Below are 18975 nucleotides of genomic sequence, written 5' to 3'. Positions count from 1 at the left end.
CCTTGCTTATTATAGTTCATCATGAAGTTCTAGTAGCTTGGTGATAGTGACTAGAGAACTCTGTCAATCACTATCTTATCTGGAAGATTAACTCCCACTTGATTCAAGCGAATGTACTACTCGGACTTTCTGAGCACATACTCATTGGTTGAGCTATTCTCCTCCATCTTGTAGGCAAAGTACTTGTCAGAGGTATCATACCTCTCGACTCGGGCATGAGTCTGAAATACCAATTTCAGCTCTTGGAACATCTTATATGCTCCACGGCGTTCAAAACGTTTTTGAAGTCCCGGTTCTAAGCCATAAAGCATGGCGCACTAAACTATCAAGTAGTCATTATACCGAGCTTGCCAAACGTTCATAACATGTGCATCTACTCCTACAATAGGTCCGTCACCTAGCGGTGCATCAAGGACATACACTACAAAAAAAGACACATACGTGACATTTTGGGATGAACGAAACAATTTTTGTCATGTTTATGACACTTCTATGACGATAATTGTGACAAAACCCGGTATCATCATAGATGTTGTGGGATCCTACTTCTATGACCAAAAATCATGACAGAAAATGGGCTTTTCGTCCTGGGCGGGTCGGAGACGCAGCTGCATGACATTCTTTGGGCCGTCCATGACGGAAATAACCGTGATAGAACTGAGGGCGAGGAAAATATTGGGGAGTTCCCGGTTACGGTGGGTGGTGGGGGGCAAGTCAACGGGACGGAGCGGTGCGGGATGATGAGATCCGGGGCGGAGGGCGCTGTTTGGTTGGAGGAGGTGGTGGATCTGATCCCGATGAACGGATCTGGCCGGAGTTCACGTCGGAGAGGCGCCGGAGTTGGGGAAGGTGACCGGAGCGGTCGGATCCGGCGAGGTCGGGCCGCTCGCCGGAGCCCCCGGGCGAGGTGCGGTGCGGGCAGCCGGGTGCGGCGGCGAGGCAAGCACAGGCAGGCGGCGCGGGCGCGCTCGCCGGCGATATGACGGCGACCGGAGCGGGGCGTCGGCGGCGAAGGGCGAAGACGGCGGCGGGGTTTCCGGTGGAGAAGGCGGCGGCGCTCTGGCGTGGGTCTCGCGCAGGTGGAGGCGGTTGGCGCGTGCTCCGCGCGGGCCAAGCGGGGCGCGGCGGTGGTTGGCCGGCGCGCATGCCACATGGCTGAGGTGGGATTGGAGGGGAGAGGTGGAAGGGATGATGTGGCGGCCCCTGATTGGTGGAGGTGAGGTGGCCGGCGGCCGGACATGTCCGGGCGGCGCGTGGACGCGTCCGACGGCGCGAGGAGGGAGATGGCTAGGGTTCATCCGCGAAATGATCCGAAATTTCCGGGAGGGGCACATATTTATAGGTAGAGGGAGCTAGGAGAGTCCAAATGAGGTGCAGTTTGTGGCCACGCGATCGTGATCGAACGCTCTAGAAGATGGAGAGGGTTTAGGTGGGTTTTGGACCAACATGGAGGGGTGTTGGGCTGCAACACACACGAGGCCTTTTCGGACCCTCGGTTAACCGTTGGAGCATCAAACGAAGTCCAAATGGTACGAAACTTGACAGGCGGTCTACCGGTAGTAAACCAAGGTCGCTTGGCAAGTCTCGGTCCAAACCGGAAATGTTTAATCCCCACACACGAGAAGAAGGTAGAAATGACCACCGGAGGAGAACGGAGCGCCGGATTGCAAAACGGACAACGAGAAAAATGCTCGAATGCATGAGACGAACATGTATGCAAATGAAATGCACATGATGACATGATATGCAATGCATGACACGCAAGCAATGACAAGGCAACAACAACGGATAACTGGACGACACCTGGCACATCGGTCACGGCGCGTTACATGTGCTATCCAACGTCACAACGTAACTTGGTGATTATAAAGATGCTCTACAGGTATCTCCGAAGGTGTTTGTTGGGTTGGCATAGATCGAGATTAGGATTTTTCACTCTGAGTATCGGAGAGGTATCTCTAGGCCCTCTCGGTAATGCACATCATGATAAGCCTTGCAAGCAATGCGACTAATGAGTTAGTTGCGGGATGACACATTACGGAACAAGTAAAGATACTTGCCGGTAACGAGATTGAACTAGGTATGAAGATACCGACGATCGAATCTCGGGCAAGTAACATACCAATGACAAAGGGAATAACATATGTTGTCATTACGGTTTGACCGATAGCGATCTTCGTAGAATATGTAGGAACCAATATGAGCATCCAAGTTCCGCTATTGGTTATTAGCCGGAGAGGTGTATCGGTCATGTCTACATAGTTCTCGAACCCGTAAGGTCTGCACGCTTAACGTTCGATGACGATTTTGTATTATATGAGTTATGTGATTTGGTGACCAGATGTTGTTCGGCGTCTCGGATGAGATCACAGACATGACGAGGAGTCTCGAAATGGTCGAGATGTAGAGATTCATATATAAGATGATAGTCTTTGGACATCGAAAGTGTTCTGGGGGTACCGGGTACGTATCGGGTCACCGGAAGGGGTTCCGGGCAAACCCCGGCAAGCTATATGGGCCTAATGGGCCAAGAGAGGGAACACACCAGCCATGAAGGGGCTGGTGCACCCCCCATATGGGCTAGCCAAATTGGAGAAGGGGAAGAAGGAAAGTAAAAAGGGAATAGGATCCCCCTTCCCCCTCTTCCCTTCCTACTCTGAATAGGAAAAGGAAAGGGGGAAGCCGAATTGGGAGGACCCCAAGTAGGAGGGGAGGCTGAATTGGGAGGACCCCAAGTAGGATTACTCCTACTTGGGGCGCCCCTTCGCTGCCTCTCCTCCCCTCCAACCTATATATATATATATATATATGTGGGGGGGGCACCGCTAGAACACACAACAAACATTGTTAGTCGTGTGCGGTGCCCCCCACCACAGTTTACACCTCCAGTCATATTCATGTAGTGCTTAGGCGAAGCGCTACGCGGATCACTTCACCATCACCGTCACCATGCCGTCATGCTGACGGAACTCTCCCTTGACACTTTGCTGGATCAAGAGTTCGAGGGATGTCATTGAGTTGAACGTGTGCAGAACTCGGAGGTGTCGTACGTTCGGTGCTTGATTAGTCGGAACAAGAAGAAGTTTGACTACATCAACTGTGTTGTCAAACACTTCTAGTTTCTATCTATCAGGGTACATTGACACACTCTCCCCCTCTCGTTGCTATGCATCTCCTAGATAGATCTTGCGTGAGCATAGAATTTTTTTGTAATTCCATGCTACGTTCCCCAATAATGGCATCCGAGCCAGGTCTATGCGTAGATGATATGCACGAGTAGAGCACAAACAGTTGTGGGCGGTGATCATCATACTGCTTACCACCAATGTCTTATTTTGATTCGGCGGTATTGTTGGATGAAGCGGCCCGGACCAACCTTACATGACCACGTTCATGAGACCGGTTCCACCGATAGACATGCAACTAGTTTTGCATAAAGGTGGCTGGCGGGTGTCTATTTCTCCTACTTTAGTTGAATCGAATTTGACTGCGGCCGGTCCTTGTTGAAGGTTAAAACAACAAACTTGATAAATCACTGTTGTGGTTTTGATGTGTAGGTAAGAACGGTTCTTACTAGAAGCCCGTAGCAGCCACGTAAAACTTGCAACAACAAAGTAGAGGGCGTCTAACTTGGTTTTGCAGGGCATGTTGTGATGTGATATGGTCAAGACATGATGTGATATACGTTATTGTATGAGATGATCATGTTTTGTAAAAGTTATCGGCAACTGGCAGGAGCCTTATGGTTGTCTCTTTATTGCATAAGATGCAAGCACCAAATAATTGCTTTACTTTATCGCTATGCGATAGCAATAGTTGCAAGAGCAATAGTTGGCGAGACAACCACGACGCTATGATGGAGATCAAGGTGTCAAGGCGGTGACGATGGAGATCATGACGGTGCTTTGGAGATGGAGATCAAAGGCACAAGATGATGATGGCCATATCATGTCACATATATTGATTGCATGTGATGTTTATCTTTTATGCATCTTATTTTGCTTAGTACGGCGGTAGCATTATAAGATGATCCCTTACTAAAATTTTAAGGTATAAGTGTTCTCGCTGAGTATGCACCGTTGCGACAGTTCGTCGTGCTGAGACACTACGTGATGATCGGGTGTGATAATTAAGCTCTACGTTCACATACAACGGGTGTAAGACAGTTTTGCACATGCAGAATACTTGGGTTAAACTTGACGATCCTAGCATGTACAGACATGGCCTCGGAACACTGGAGACCGAAAGGTCGAATGTGAAACATATAGCAGATATGATCAACATAGATATGTTCACCATTGAAAACTACTCCATCTCACGTGATGATCGGACATGGTTTAGTTGATTTGGATCACGTGATCATTTAGATGACTCGATGGATGTCTATCTAAGCGGGAGTTCTTAAGTAATTTGATTAATTGAACTTAATTTATCATGAACTTAGTCTTGATAGTATTTGCATATCTATGCTGTAGATCAATAGCTCGCGTATAGCTCCCCTGTTTTATTTTTTGATATGTTCCTAGAGAAAACTAAGTTGAAAGATGATAGTAGCAATAATGCGTACTAGATCCATGATCTGAGGATTATCCTCATTGCCGCACAAAAGAATTATGTCATTAATGCACCGCTAGGTGAAAGACCTATTGCAGGAGCAGATGCAGAGATTATGAACGTTTGACAAGCTCGGTATGATGACTACTTGGTAGTTTAGTGCACCATGCTTTACGGCTTAGAACTGGGACTTCAAAAAGGTTTTGAACACCACGGAGCATATAAGATGTTCCAAGAACTGAAATTGGTATTTCGGACTCATGCCCGTGTCGAGAGGTATGAGACCTCTGACAAGTACTTTGCCTACAAGATGGAGGAGAATAGCTCAACTAGTGAGGATGTGCTTAGAATGTTTGGGTACTACAATCGCTTGAATCAAGTGGAAGTTAATCTTTCAGATAAGATAGTGATTGACAAAGTTATCTAGTCAATATCACCAAGTTACTAGAACTTCGTGATGCACTATAATATGCAAGGGATGACAAAAACGATTCCCAAGCTCTTCGCGATGCTGAAATCAGCGAAGGTAGAAATCAAGAAATAGCATCAAGTGTTGATGGTTAACAAGACCACTAGTTTCAAGAAAAAAGGCAAGGAAATGAAGGGGAAATTCAAAAAGAACGGCAAGAACGTTGCCACTCCCATGAAGAAGCCCAAACATAGACCCAAGCCTGAAACCGATCGCTTCTACTTCAAAGGACATGGTCACTGGAAGTGGAACTGCCCTAGATACTTGGTAGATAAGAAGGATGGCAAAGTGAACAAAGATATATTGCCAAAAAAGGAGATCAAAAGAATCTTTCGAATCGATATAAATTATATAATCTGTAGAAGTACAAGATTTAGAAAAGAGGGCTCAGATACAGTCGCGAGAATTCTTCTTGTTCCCGGTCAATGAAATTCCTGAATTCAAGTACGTACCTCGACTTTCCAATATTGATAGTTCGCGAAAGAACTAAGATCTTCAAGGCTATACCAACCAAGATATCCTAACCATTTATGGAATCTGGATTCCCCGGTTTTCTTCCTGGCTCGGACTCCTTGTCTGGAATAGGTCGAGTAACCCCTCGGTATTTGATACTGGTTCAGTTGCTAAGAGTAGTAACTCAAAATAGGAGTTGCAAAATAAACAGAGACTAGTTAAGGGTGGGGTGACGATGTGTATTCGAAGTGATTCCAAGGTTGATAAGATCACCATCGCACACTCCCTTTACCTTCGAGATTAGTGTTGAACCTAAAATAAATGTTATTTGGTGTTTGCGTTGAGCATGAATATGACTGGATCATGTTTATTGCAATACGGTTATTCATTTAAGTCAAAGAATAATCGTTGTTCTATTTACATGAATATAACCTTCTATGGTCATACACTTAATATAAATGGTTATTGAATCTCGATCATAGTGATACACATATTCATAATATTGATGCCAAAAGATGCAAAGTTGATAATGATAGTGCAACATATTTGTGGCACTGCCATTTAGGTCATATTGGTGTAAAACACATGAAGAAACTCCATGCAGATGGGCTTTTGGAATCAATTGATTATGAATCATTTGATGCTTGCAAACCACTCCTCATGGGCAAGATGACTAAAACTCCGTTTTCCAGAACAATGGAGTGAGCCACTGACTTATTGCAAATAATACATATCGACGTATGTGGTCCAATGAGTGTTAAGGCTCGCGGCGGGTATCGTTATTTTCCGACCTTCACAGATGATTTGAGCAGATATGGGAATATCTACTTAATAAAACACAAATCTAAAACATTTGAAAAGTTCAAAGAATTTCAGAGTGAAGTGGAGAATCATCTTAGCAAGAAAATAAAGTTTCTACAAACTAATCACGGAGGCGAATATTTGAGTTACGAGTTTGGCCTTCATTTAAAACAATGTGGAATAGTTTCACAACTCACGCCACCTGGAACACCACATCGTAATGGTGTGTCCGAACATCGTAACCGTACTTTATTAGATATGGTGCGATCTATGATGTCTCTTACCAATTTACCACTATCATTTTGGGGTTATGCATTAGAGACAACTACATTCACATTAAATAGGGCATCATCTAAATCCGTTGAGACGGCACCGCATGAACTATGGTTTGGCAAGAAACCAAAGATGTCGTTTCTTATAGTTTGGGGTTGCAATGCTTATGGGAAAAGGTTTCAAACTGATAAGCTCGAACCCAAATTGGAGAAGTGCGTCTTCATAGGATACCCAAAAGAAACTATTGGGTGCACCTTCTATCACATATCCGAAGGCAAGATCTTTGTTGCTAAGAATGGATCCTTTCTATAGAAGGAGTTTCTCCTGAAGAAGTGAGTGGGAGGAAAGTAGAACTTGATGAGGTAATTGTACCTTCTCCCGAATTGGAAAGTGACTCACCAGAGAAATCCATTCTTGTGATGCCTACACCAACTAGAGAGGAAGCTAATGATGATGATCATGAAACTTCAGATCAAGTTACCATTGAACCTCGTAGGTCAACCAGAGCACGTTCCACACTAGAGTGGTACGGTAATCCTGTTATGGAAGTCATGTTACTAGAACATGACGAACCTATGAACTATGAGTAAGCAATGATGAGCCCAGATTCCGATAAATGGCTTGAGGCCATGAAATATGAGATAGGATCCATGTATGAGAACAAAGTGTGGACTTTGGTGGATTTTCCCAATGATCAGCAAGCCATTCAGAATAAATGGATCTTCAAGAGGAAGACACACGCTGATGGTAGTGTTACTATCTACAAAGCTCGCCTTGTTGCAAAAGGTTTTCGACAAGTTCAAGGTGTTGACTACGATGAGACTTTCTCACTCGTAGCGGTGCTTAAGTCTGTCTGAACCATGTTAGCAGTTGCCACATTTTATGAAATCTGTTAAATGGATGTCAAAAACTACATTCCTTAATGGATTTCTTAAAGAAGAGTTGTATATGATGCACACAGAAGGTTTTGTCGATCCTAAAGGTGCTAACAAAGTGTGAAAACTCCAGCAATCCATCTATGGACTGGTGCAAGCATCTCGGAGTTGGAATATACGCTTTGTTGAGGTGATCAAAACATATGGTTTTTTAAACATACTTATGGTGAAGCCTGTATTTACAAGAAAGTGAGTGGGAGCCCTGTAGCATTTCTGATATTATATGTGGATGGCATATTGTTGACCAGGAATGATATAGAATTTCTGTATAACATAAAAATGATACTTGAATAAGAATTTTTCAATGAAATACCTCGGTGAAGCTGCTTATATATTGAGCATCAAGATAGATCAAGATGCTTGATAGGACTTTCACAAAGCAGATAACTTGATAAAGTTTTGAAGCAGTTCAAAATGGATCAGTCAAAGAAAGGGTTCTTGCCTGCATTATAAGGTGTGAAGTTGAGTAAGACTCAAAACCCGACCAGGACAGAATATATAGAGAGAATGAAAGTCATTCCCTATGCCTCAGTCATAGGTTCAGTATGCCATGCTATGTACCAGACCTGTTGTGTGCCTTGCCATGAGTTTGGCAAGTGAGTACAATAGTGACCCAGGAGTAGATCACTGCACAACGGTCAAAATTATCCTTAGGTACCTAAAGAGGACTAAGGAAATGTTTCTCGGTTATGGAGGTGATAAAGAGTTCGTCGTAAAGAGTTACATCGATGCAAGCTTTGACACCGATCTGGATGACTCTGGGTCTTGATCTGGATACATATTGAAAGTGGGAGCAATAAGCTAGAGTAGCTCCATACAGAGCATTGTAGACATAGAAATTTGCAAAATACATACAGATCTAAATGTGGCAGACCCGTTGACTAAACTTCTCTCACAAGCAAAACATGATCACACCTTAGTGCTCTTTGGGTGTTAATCACATAGCGATGTGAACTAGATTATTGACTCTAGTAAACCCTTTGGTTGTTAGTCACATGGCGATGTGAACTATGGGTATTAATCACATAAAGATATGAACTATTGGTGTTAAATCACATGGCGATGAGAACTAGATCATTGACTCTAGTTCAAGTGGGAGACTGAAGGAGATATGCCCTAGAGGCAATAATAAAGTTTTTATTTTATATTTCCTTATATCATGATAAATTTTTATTATTCAAGCTAGAATTGTATTAACCGAAAACTCGATGCATGCGTGGATACATAGACAAAATACTGTGTCCCTAGTAAGCCTCTACTAAACTAGCTTGTTAATCAAAGATGGTTAAGTTTCCTAACCATAGACATGTGTTGTCATTTGATAAATGGGATCACATCATTAGGAGAATGATGTGATGGACAAGACCCATCCGTTAGCTTAGCATTATGATTGTTCAGTTTTATTGCTATTGCTTTCTTCATGACTTATACATATTCCTTTGACTATGAGATTATGAAACTCTCGGATACCGGAGGAATACCTTGTGTGCTATCAAACATGACAACGTAAGGTGTTTGTTGGGTTGGCATAGATCGAGATTAGGATTTGTCACTCCAAGTATCGGAGAGGTATCTCTGGGCCCTCTCGGTAATGCACATCATGATAAGCCTTGCAAGCAATGTGACTAATGGGTTAGTTGCAGGATGATGCATTAAGGAACGAGTAAAGAGACTTGCCGGTAACGAGATTGAACCAGGTATGAAGATACTGATGATCGAATCTCGGGCAAGTAACATACCGATGACAACATGATAATGTATGTTGTCATTACGGTTTGACTGATAAAAGATCTTCGTAGAATATTTAGGAACCAATATGAGCATCTAGGTTCCAATATTGGTTATTTACCGAAGAGGTGTCTCGGTCATGTCTACATAGTTCTCGAGCCCATAGGGTCCGCACGCTTAACGTTCGATGACTATTTTGTATTATATGAGTTATGTGATTTGGTGACCGAATGTTGTTCGGAGTCCTAGATGAGATCAAAGACATGAAGAGGAGTCTTGAAATGGTCGAGAGGTAAATATTCGTATATAGGACGATAGTATTCGGACACCAAAAGTGTTCTGGGGGTATCGGGTACGTATCGGGTCACTGGAAGGGGTTCCGGGAAAACCCCGACAAGCTATAGGGCCCTAATGGGCCAAGAGGGGAAACGCACCAGCCACTAAGGGGCTCGTGCACCCCCCATATGGGCTAGCCAAGTTGGAGAAGGAAAGGGGAAGAAGGAAAGGAAAAGGGGAATAGGATTCCCCCTTTCCCTTCCTACTCCGAATAGGAATAAGAAATGGGGAGGCCAAATTGGGAGGACCCCACGTAGGATTCCTCCTACTTGGGGCGCCCCCTTGGCTGCCTATCCTCCCCTCTAACCTATATATATGTGGGGGGGACCGCTATAACACACAACAAACATTGTTAGTCATGTGCGGCGCCCTTCTCCACAGTTTACGCCTCCGATCATATTCACGTAGTGCTTAGGCGAAGCCATGAGTGGATCACTTCACCATCACCGTCACCACGCTGTCATGCTGACGGAACTCTCCCTCGACACTTTGGTAGATCAAGAGTTCGAGGGACGTCATCGAGCTGAATGTGTGCAGAACTCGGAGGTGCTGTATGTTTGGTGCTTGATCGGTCTGAACAAGAAGATTGACTACATCAACCGCGTTTTCAAACGCTTCCGCTTTCGGTCTACGAGGGTACATGGACACATTCTCCCCGTCTCGTTGCTATGCATCTCCTAGATAGATCTTGCATGAGCGTAGGAATTTTTTTGAAATTGCATGCTACATTTCCCAACAAAGAGGAGCTGCCAAACGAGGCGCCCAAGTAGGAGGAATCCTACTTGGGGTCCCTCCCAAGCCGCGCCTCCTTTCCTTATTTGGAGTGCAGGGAAAGGCAGGGGAGGGTGGCACCCCCTTCCTTTCTCCCATGAGAGGGAAAGGCAGGAGGGGCTAGCCCTCCCCCTTTTACTTCCCTAGGGCTGGCCAAACAAGGGAGGGGCGCACCAGCCCCTTTTTGGGCTGGTCTGTCCCTCCTTTGGCTCATAAGGCCCATAACATGCCGGGGGTGCCCGGAACCCCTTCCGGTGACCCGATTCCTTCCCGGTACGTCCTGAAATACTTCTGGTGTCCAAATACCATCGTCCTATATATCGATCTTTACCTCTCGACCATTTCGAGACTCCTCGTCATGTCTGTGATCTCATCCAGGACTCCGAACAACATTCGGTCACCAAAACATATAACTCATATAACACTATATCGTCAATGAACGTTCAGCGTGCAGACCCTACGGGTTCGATAACTATGTAGACATGACCGAGACACCTCTCCGGTCAATAACGAATAGAGGAACCTGGATGCCCATATTGGCTCCTACATATTCTATGAAGATCTTTATTGGTCGAACCGATATGGCAACATACTATTGGGGAACATAGTATTTCAATTTTTTTCCTACGATCACGCAAGATCTATCTAGGAGAAGCATAGCAGCGAGCACGGCGAGTGTGTCCACGTACCCTCGTAGACCGAAAGAGGAAGCGTTTAGTAACGCGGTTGATGTAGTCAAACGTCTTCGCGATCCAACCGATCCAAGCGCCTCCGTGTTCAGCACATGTTCAGCTCGATGACGTCCCTCGAGCTCTTGATCCAGTTGAGGACGAGGGAGAGTTTTGTCGGCACGATGGCGTGCTGATGGTGATGATGAAGTTACCAATGCAGGGCTTCGCCGAAGCACTACAATGATATGACCGAGGTGTGTAACTGTGGAGGGGGGGCACTGCACAGGGCTAAGAGAAGACTTGGTGTGTCTTTGGGGTGCCCCCTCCCACGTATATAAGGAGGGAGGGGATGAGAGGTGGCTGGACCAAGGGGGGTGCGCCAAGGGGGGAGTCCTACTTGGACTCCCAGTCCAAGTAGGATTTGGCCCCCTCCTTTCCTTTCCGGAGAAGGGGGGAAGGGGAAAGAGGTGGAGGAGAAGAAGGAAAGGGGGTCCGCCCCCAACCCTAGTCCAAATCGGTTTGGGCTTGGGGGCGTGCCTCCACCTGGCCGTCGCCTCCTCTCTCCACTAGGGCCGATGAAGGCCCATTAACTACCCCCACCCCCGCCCCGGGTGGGGGGGGGTCTGGTAACCCCCCGGTACTCTGGAAAATATCTGAACCTTTCCGAAACCATTCCGGTGTCCAAACATAACCTTCCAATATATCAATCTTGATGTCTTGGCCATTTCGAGACTCCTCGTCATGTCCGTGATCTCATCTGGGACTCTGAACAAACTTCAGTTCATCAAATCACATAACACATAATACAAATCGTCATCGAACGTTAAGTGTGCAGACCCTACGGGTTCGAGAACTATGTAGACATGACCGATACACATCTCTGGTCAATAACCAATAGCGGAACCTGGATGCTCATATTGGCTCCGCCATATTCTATGAAGATCTTTATCGGTCAAACAGCATAACAACATACCTAGTTCCCTTTGTCATTGGTATGTTACTTGCCCGATATTCGATCATTGGTATCATCATACCTAGTTCAATCTCGTTACCGGTAAGTCTCTTTACTCGTTCTGTAATGCATCATCACGCAACTAACTCATTAGTCACATTGCTTGCAAGGCTTATAGTGATGTGCATTACCGAGAGGGCCCAGAGATACCTCTCCGATACATGGAGTGACAAATCCTAATCTCGATATATGCCAACTCAACAAAAACCATCGGAGACACCTTTAGAGCATCTTTAGAATCACCCAGTTACGTTGTGACGTTTGATAGCACACAAGGTGTTCCTCCATGAAGGAAATATGCCCTAGAGGCAATAATAAAGTTATTATTTATTCCCTTATATCATGATAAATGTTTATTATTCATGCTAGAATTGTATTAACCAGAAACATAATACATGTGCGAATACATAGAAAAACAGAGTGTCACTAGTATGCCTCTACTTGACTAGCTCATTGATCAAAGCTGGTTATGTTTCCTAGCCATAGACATGAGTTGTCATTTGATTAACGGGATCACGTCATTAGGAGAATGATGTGATTGACTTGACCCATTCCGTTAGCTTAGCACTTGATCGTTTAGTATGTTGCTATTGCTTTCTTCATGACTTATAAATGTTCCTATGACTATGAGATTATGCAAATCCCGTTTACTGGAGGAACACTTTGTGTGCTACCAAACGTCACAACATAACTAGGTGGTTATAAAGGTTCTCTACAAGTGTCTCCGAAGGTAATTTTTGCGTTGGCGTATTTCGAGATTATGATTTGTCACCCCGATTGTCGGAGAGGTATCTCCGGGCCCTCTCGGTAATGCACATCAGTATAAGCCTTGCAAGCAATGTGACTAATGAGTTAGTTGTGGGATGATGCATTACGGAACGAGTAAAGAGACTTGCCGGTAACAAGATTAAACTAGGTATTGAGATACCGATGATCGAATCTCGGGCAAAGTAACATACCGATGACAAAGGGAACAACGTATGTTGTTATGCGGTTTGACCAATAAAGATCTTCGTAGAATATGTAGGAGCCAATATGAGCATATAGGTTCCGCTATTGGTTATTGACCGGATACGTGTCTCGGTCATGTCTATATAGTTCTCGAACCCATAGGGTCTGCACGCTTAAAGTTTGGTGATGATCGGTATTATGATTTTTTGTGTTTTGATGTACCGAAGGTAGTTCGGAGTCCCGGATATGATCACGGACATGACGAGGAGTCTCGAAATGGTCGATATGTAAAGATTGATATATTGGACGACTATATTCGGACACCGGAAGTGTTCCGAGTGGTTTCGGATAAAAAACGGAGTACCAGGGGGTTACCGGAACCCCCCGGGGAGTTAATTGGGCCTCATGGGCCTTAGTGGGAGAAGAGGACAGGCGACCAGGGCAGCAGCACGCCCCCTCCCCCTCTAGTCCGAATTGGACAAGGAGGGGGGCCTTTTTCCTTCTCCTCCTCTCTCCCTTCCTTCCCTCTCCTACTCCAACAAGGAAAAGGAGGAGTCCTACTCCCGGTGGGAGTAGGACTCCCCCTTGGCGCGCCCTCCTCCTGGCCGTCCGCCTCCCCCTTGCTCCTTTATATACGGGGGCAGGGGGCACCCTAGAACACACAAGTTGATCTGTTGATCTATTCCAGCCGTGTGCGGTGCCCCCCTCCACCATATTCCACCTCGGTTATATCGTAGCGGTGCTTAGACGAAGCCTTGCGTTGGTAGCAACATCATCACCGTTATCACGCCGTCGTGCTGACGGAGCTCTCCCGTGAAGCTCTGTTGGATCGTTGTTCATGGGACGTCATCGAGCTGAACGTGGGCTGAACTCGGAGGTGCCGTACGTTCGGTACTTGGATCGGTCGGATCGTGAAGACGTACGACTACTTCAACCGCGTTGTGCTAATGCTTCTGCTTTCGGTCTACGAGGGTACGTGGACACACTCTCCCTTCTCGTCGATATGCATCACCATGATCCTGAGTGTGCATAGGATTTTTTTTGAAATTACTACGTTCCCGAACAGTGGCATCCGAGCCTGGTTTTATGCGTAGATGTTATATGCACGAGTAGAACACAATTGAGTTGTGGGCGATACAATTCATACTGCTTACCAACATGTCACACTTTGGTTCGGCGGTATTGTTGGATGAAGCGGCCCGGACCGACATTACGCGTACGCTTACGCGAGACTGGTTCTACCGACGTGCTATGCACATAGGTGGCTGGCAGGTGTCATTTTCTCCAACTTTAGTTTAACCAAGTATGGCTACGCCCGGTCCTTGAGAAGGTTAAAACTACACTAACTTGACGAACTATCATTGTGGTTTTGATGATTAGGTAAGAATGGTTCTTGCTAAGCCCGTAGCAGCCACGTAAAACTTGCAACAACAAAGTAGAGGACGTCTAACTTGTTTTTGCAGGGCATGTTGTGATGTGATATGGTCAAGGCATGGTGCCATATTGTATGAGATGATCATGTTTTGTAACCGAGTTATCGGCAACTGGCAGGAGCCATATGGTTGTCGCTTTACTGTATGCAATGCAATCGCCCTATAATTGCTTTACTTTATCACTAAGCGGTAGCGATAGTCGTAGAAGCAATAGTTGGCGAGACGACAACGATGTTACGATGGATATCAAGGTGTCGCGCCGGTGACAATGGTGATCATGACGGTGCTTCAGAGATGGAGATCACAAGCACAAGATTATGATGGCCATACATATCACTTATATTGATTGCATGTGATGTTTATCTTTTATGCATCTTATTTTGCTTTGATTGACGGTAGCTTTATAAGATGATCTCTCACTAAATTTCAAGATAAAAGTGTTCTCCCTGAGTATGCACCGTTGCCAAAGATCGTCGTGCCGAGACACCACGTGATGATCGGGTGTGATTAGCTCTACGTTCATCTACAACGGGTGCAAGCCAGTTTTGCACACGCAGAATACTTGGGTTAAACTTGACGAGCCTAGAATATGCAGATATGGCCTCGAAACACCGAGACCGAAAGGTCGAGCATGAATCATATAGCAGATATGATCAACATAGTGATGTCCACCATTGAAAACTACTCCATCTCACATGATGATCGGACATGGTTTAGTTGATTTGGATCACGTGATCACTTAGATGATTAGAGGGATGTCTATCTAAGTGGGAGTTCTTAAGTAATATGATTAATTGAACTTAAATTTATCATGAACTTAGTACCTGATAGTATTTTTCTTGTCTATGTTGATTGTAGATAGATGGCCCGTGCTGTTGTTCCGTTGAATTTTAATGCGTTCCTTGAGAAAGCAAAGTTGAAAGATGATGGTAGCAATTACACGGACTGGGTCCGTAACTTGAGGATTATCCTCATTGCTGCACAGAAGAATTACGTCCTGGAAGCACTGCTGGGTGCCAGGCCTGCTACAGATGCTGCTGATGATGTTAAGAACATCTGGCGGAGTAAAGTTGATGAGTACTCGATAGTTCAGTGTGCCATGCTTTACGGCTTAGAACTGGGACTTCAACGACGTTTTGAACATCATGGAGCATATGAGATGTTCCAGGAGTTGAAGTTAATATTTCATGCAAATGCCAAGATTGAGAGATATGAAGTCTCCAATAAGTTCTATAGCTGCAAGATGGAGGAGAATAGTTCTGTCAGTGAACATATACTCAAAATGTCTGGGTATCATAATCACTTGACTCAACTGGGAGTTAATCTTCCTGTTGATAGTGTCATTGACAGAGTTCTTCAATCACTGCCACCAAGCTACAAGAGCTTCGTGATGAACTATAATATGCAAGGGATGAATAAGACAATTACTGAGCTCTTCGCAATGCTAAAGGTAGCAGAGGTAGAAATCAAGAAGGAGAATCAAGTGTTGATGGTCAACAAGACCACCAGTTTCAAGAAAAGGGGTAAAGGGAAGAAGAAGGGGAACTTCAAGAAGAACAACAAACAAGTTGCTACTCAGGAGAAGAAGCCCAAGTCTGGACCTATGCCCGAGACTGAGTGCTTCTACTGCAAACAGACTGGTCACTGGAAGCGGAACTGCCCCAAGTATTTGGCGGATAAGAAGTATGGCAAGGTAAACAAAGGTATATGTGATATACATGTTATTGATGTGTACCCTACCAGAGCTCGCATTAGCACCTGGGTATTTGATACTGGTTCTGTTGCTAATATTTGCAACTCAAAACAGGGACTACGGATTAAGCGAAGACTGGCTAAGGACGAGGTGACGATGCGCGTGGGGAATGGTTCCAAAGTTGATGTGATCGCCGTCGGCACGCTACCTCTACATCTACCTTCGGAATTAGTTTTAGACCCAAATAATTGTTATTTGGTGCCAGCGTTAAGCATGAACATTATATCTGGATCTTGTTTGATGCGAGACGGTTATTCATTTAAATCTGAGAATAATGGTTGTTCTATTTATATGAGTAATATCTTTTATGGTCATGCACCCTTGAAGAGTGGTCTATTTTTGTTGAATCTTGATAGTAGTGATACACATATTCATAATGCTGAAGCCAAAAGATGCAGAGTTGATAATGATAGTGCAACTTATTTGTGCCACTGCCGTTTGGGTCGGTGTAAAGCGCATGAAGAAACTCCATACTGATGGACTTTTGAAACACTTGATTATGAATCACTTGGTACTTGCGAACCATGCCTTATGGGCAAGATGACTAAAACGCCGTTCTCCCGAACAATGGAGCAAGCAACAGATTTGTTAGAAATCATACATACTGATGTATGTGGTCTAATGAATACTGAGGCTCGCGGCGGGTATCGTAATTTTCTCACCTTCATAGATGATTTGAGCAGATATGGGTATATCTACTTAATGAAACATAAGTCTGAAATATTTGAAAAGTTCAAAGAATTTCAGAGTGAAGTGGAAAATCATCGTAAAAGAAAATAAAGTTTCTACGATCTGATCGTGGAGGAGAATATTTGAGTTACGAGTTTGGTCTATATTTGAAACAATGCGGAATAGTTTCACAACTCACGCCACCTAGAACACCATAGCGTAATGGTGTGCCCGAACCTCATAATCGTACTTTACTAGATATGGTGCGATCTATGATGTCTCTTACTGATTTACCGCTATCGTTTTGGGGTTATGCTTTAGAGACGGCTGCATTCATGTTAAATAGGGCACCATCAAAATCCGTTGAGACGACGCCTTATGAACTATGGTTTGGCAAGAAACCAAAGTTGTCGTTTCTTAAAGTTTGGGGCTGCAATGTTTATGTGAAAAAGCTTCAACCTGATAAGCTCGAACGCAAATCGGAGAAATCTGTCTTCATATGATACCCAAAGGAAACGGTTGGGTACACCTTCTATCACATATCCGAAGGCAATACATTCGTTGCTAAGAACGGATCCTTTCTAGAGAAGGAGTTTCTCTCGAAAGAAGTGAGTGGGAGGAAAGTAGAACTTGATGAGGTAACTGTACCTGCTCCCTTATTGGGAAGTAGTTCGTCACAGAAACCGGTTCCTATGACACCTACACCAATTAGTGAGGAAGCTAATGATGATGATCATGAAACTTCAGATCAAGTTACTACCAAACGTCGTAGGTCAACCAGAGTAAGATCCGCACCAGAGTGGTACGGTAATCATGTTCTGGAGGTCAGGTGTAACACCCTCGATGCGACTATATCTCCCACGTGTCGAGGCACGACTTAGAGGCATAATCGCATTGAAGGCATATGTCGTAAGTTAGGAAATCTTCACAACATCCCATGTAATATAGATAATAAAAGGGGAGATAACATAGTTGGCTTACACTCGCCACATCAATCAAGTACATAAATAACATTACATCATCCAAACACTCATGGCCCGACTACGGCGCCAAAATAAAAGATAACCCAACATGCGACACGGTCCCGATCACCCCCAACTGGGCACCACTACTGATCATCAGGAAAGGAAACATAGTATCGTTGAGAGTCCTCGCCGAACACCCACTTGAGCTCGAGCGCGTCACCTGGAGCGGAATCATCAGGCCTTGCATCTGGTGTAATAGTAATCTGTGAGCCACAGGGACTCAGCAATCTCGCACCCTCGCGATCAAGACTATTTAAGCTTATAGGTAAGGCAAGGTAAATATATGGAGCTGCAGCAAGCGACTAGCTTATGTGGTGGCTATCCTGTTCGCAAAAGAGAGCGAGAAGAGGAGGCAAAGCGCGAGCGAGAAACTAGAGAGCAACCTGCGCAAGCATTACTCCAACACCGTGTCCACTTCCCGGACTCCGCCGAGAAAAGGCCATCACGGTAACACACTCAGTTGATTCATTTTAATTAAATTAAGGTTCAAGTTATCTACAACCGGACATTAACAAATTCCCATCTGCCCATAACCGCGGGCACGGCTTTCGTAAGTTCAAATCCCTGCAGGGGAGTCCCAACTTAGCCCTTGACAAGCTCTCACAGTCAACGAAGGAATAGACCTCTTCCCGAGACGTTCCGATCAGACTCGGTACCTCGGTTCTTCAAGACACTTCGACAGGTTAAAACAAAACCAGCAACACCGCCCGAATGTGCCGACAAATCCCGATAGGAGCTGCACATATCTCGTTCTCAGGGCACACTCAGATGAGCTCTCCATACAACTAAAACCAAACCTCGAGTTTCCCCGAGGGGGCGCTGCACAGGACTCTAGTTTGAACCAACACTCAGAGGAGCACTGGCCCAGGGGGGGCTAAAATAAGATGACCCTCGGGCTCCGGAAACCCAAGGGAAAAAGAAGCTAGGTGGCAAATGGTAAAACCAAGGTTGGGCATTGCTGAAAAAGCTTTAATCAAGGCGAACTATCAAGGGGTTCCCATTATAACCCAACCGCGTAAGGAACGCAAAATCCGGGAACATAACACCGATATGACGGAAACTAGGGCGGCAAGAGTGGAACAAAACACTAGGTGAGAGGCCGAGCCTTCCACCCTTTACCAAGTATATAGATGCATTAAGA

This window comes from Triticum urartu, chromosome 1 (genome assembly GCF_003073215.2).
Source record: "Triticum urartu cultivar G1812 chromosome 1, Tu2.1, whole genome shotgun sequence".
Classification (NCBI taxonomy): domain Eukaryota; kingdom Viridiplantae; phylum Streptophyta; class Magnoliopsida; order Poales; family Poaceae; genus Triticum; species Triticum urartu.
The sequence above is the reverse complement of the archived record's forward strand: the minus strand, read 5'-3'. Positions refer to the sequence as shown.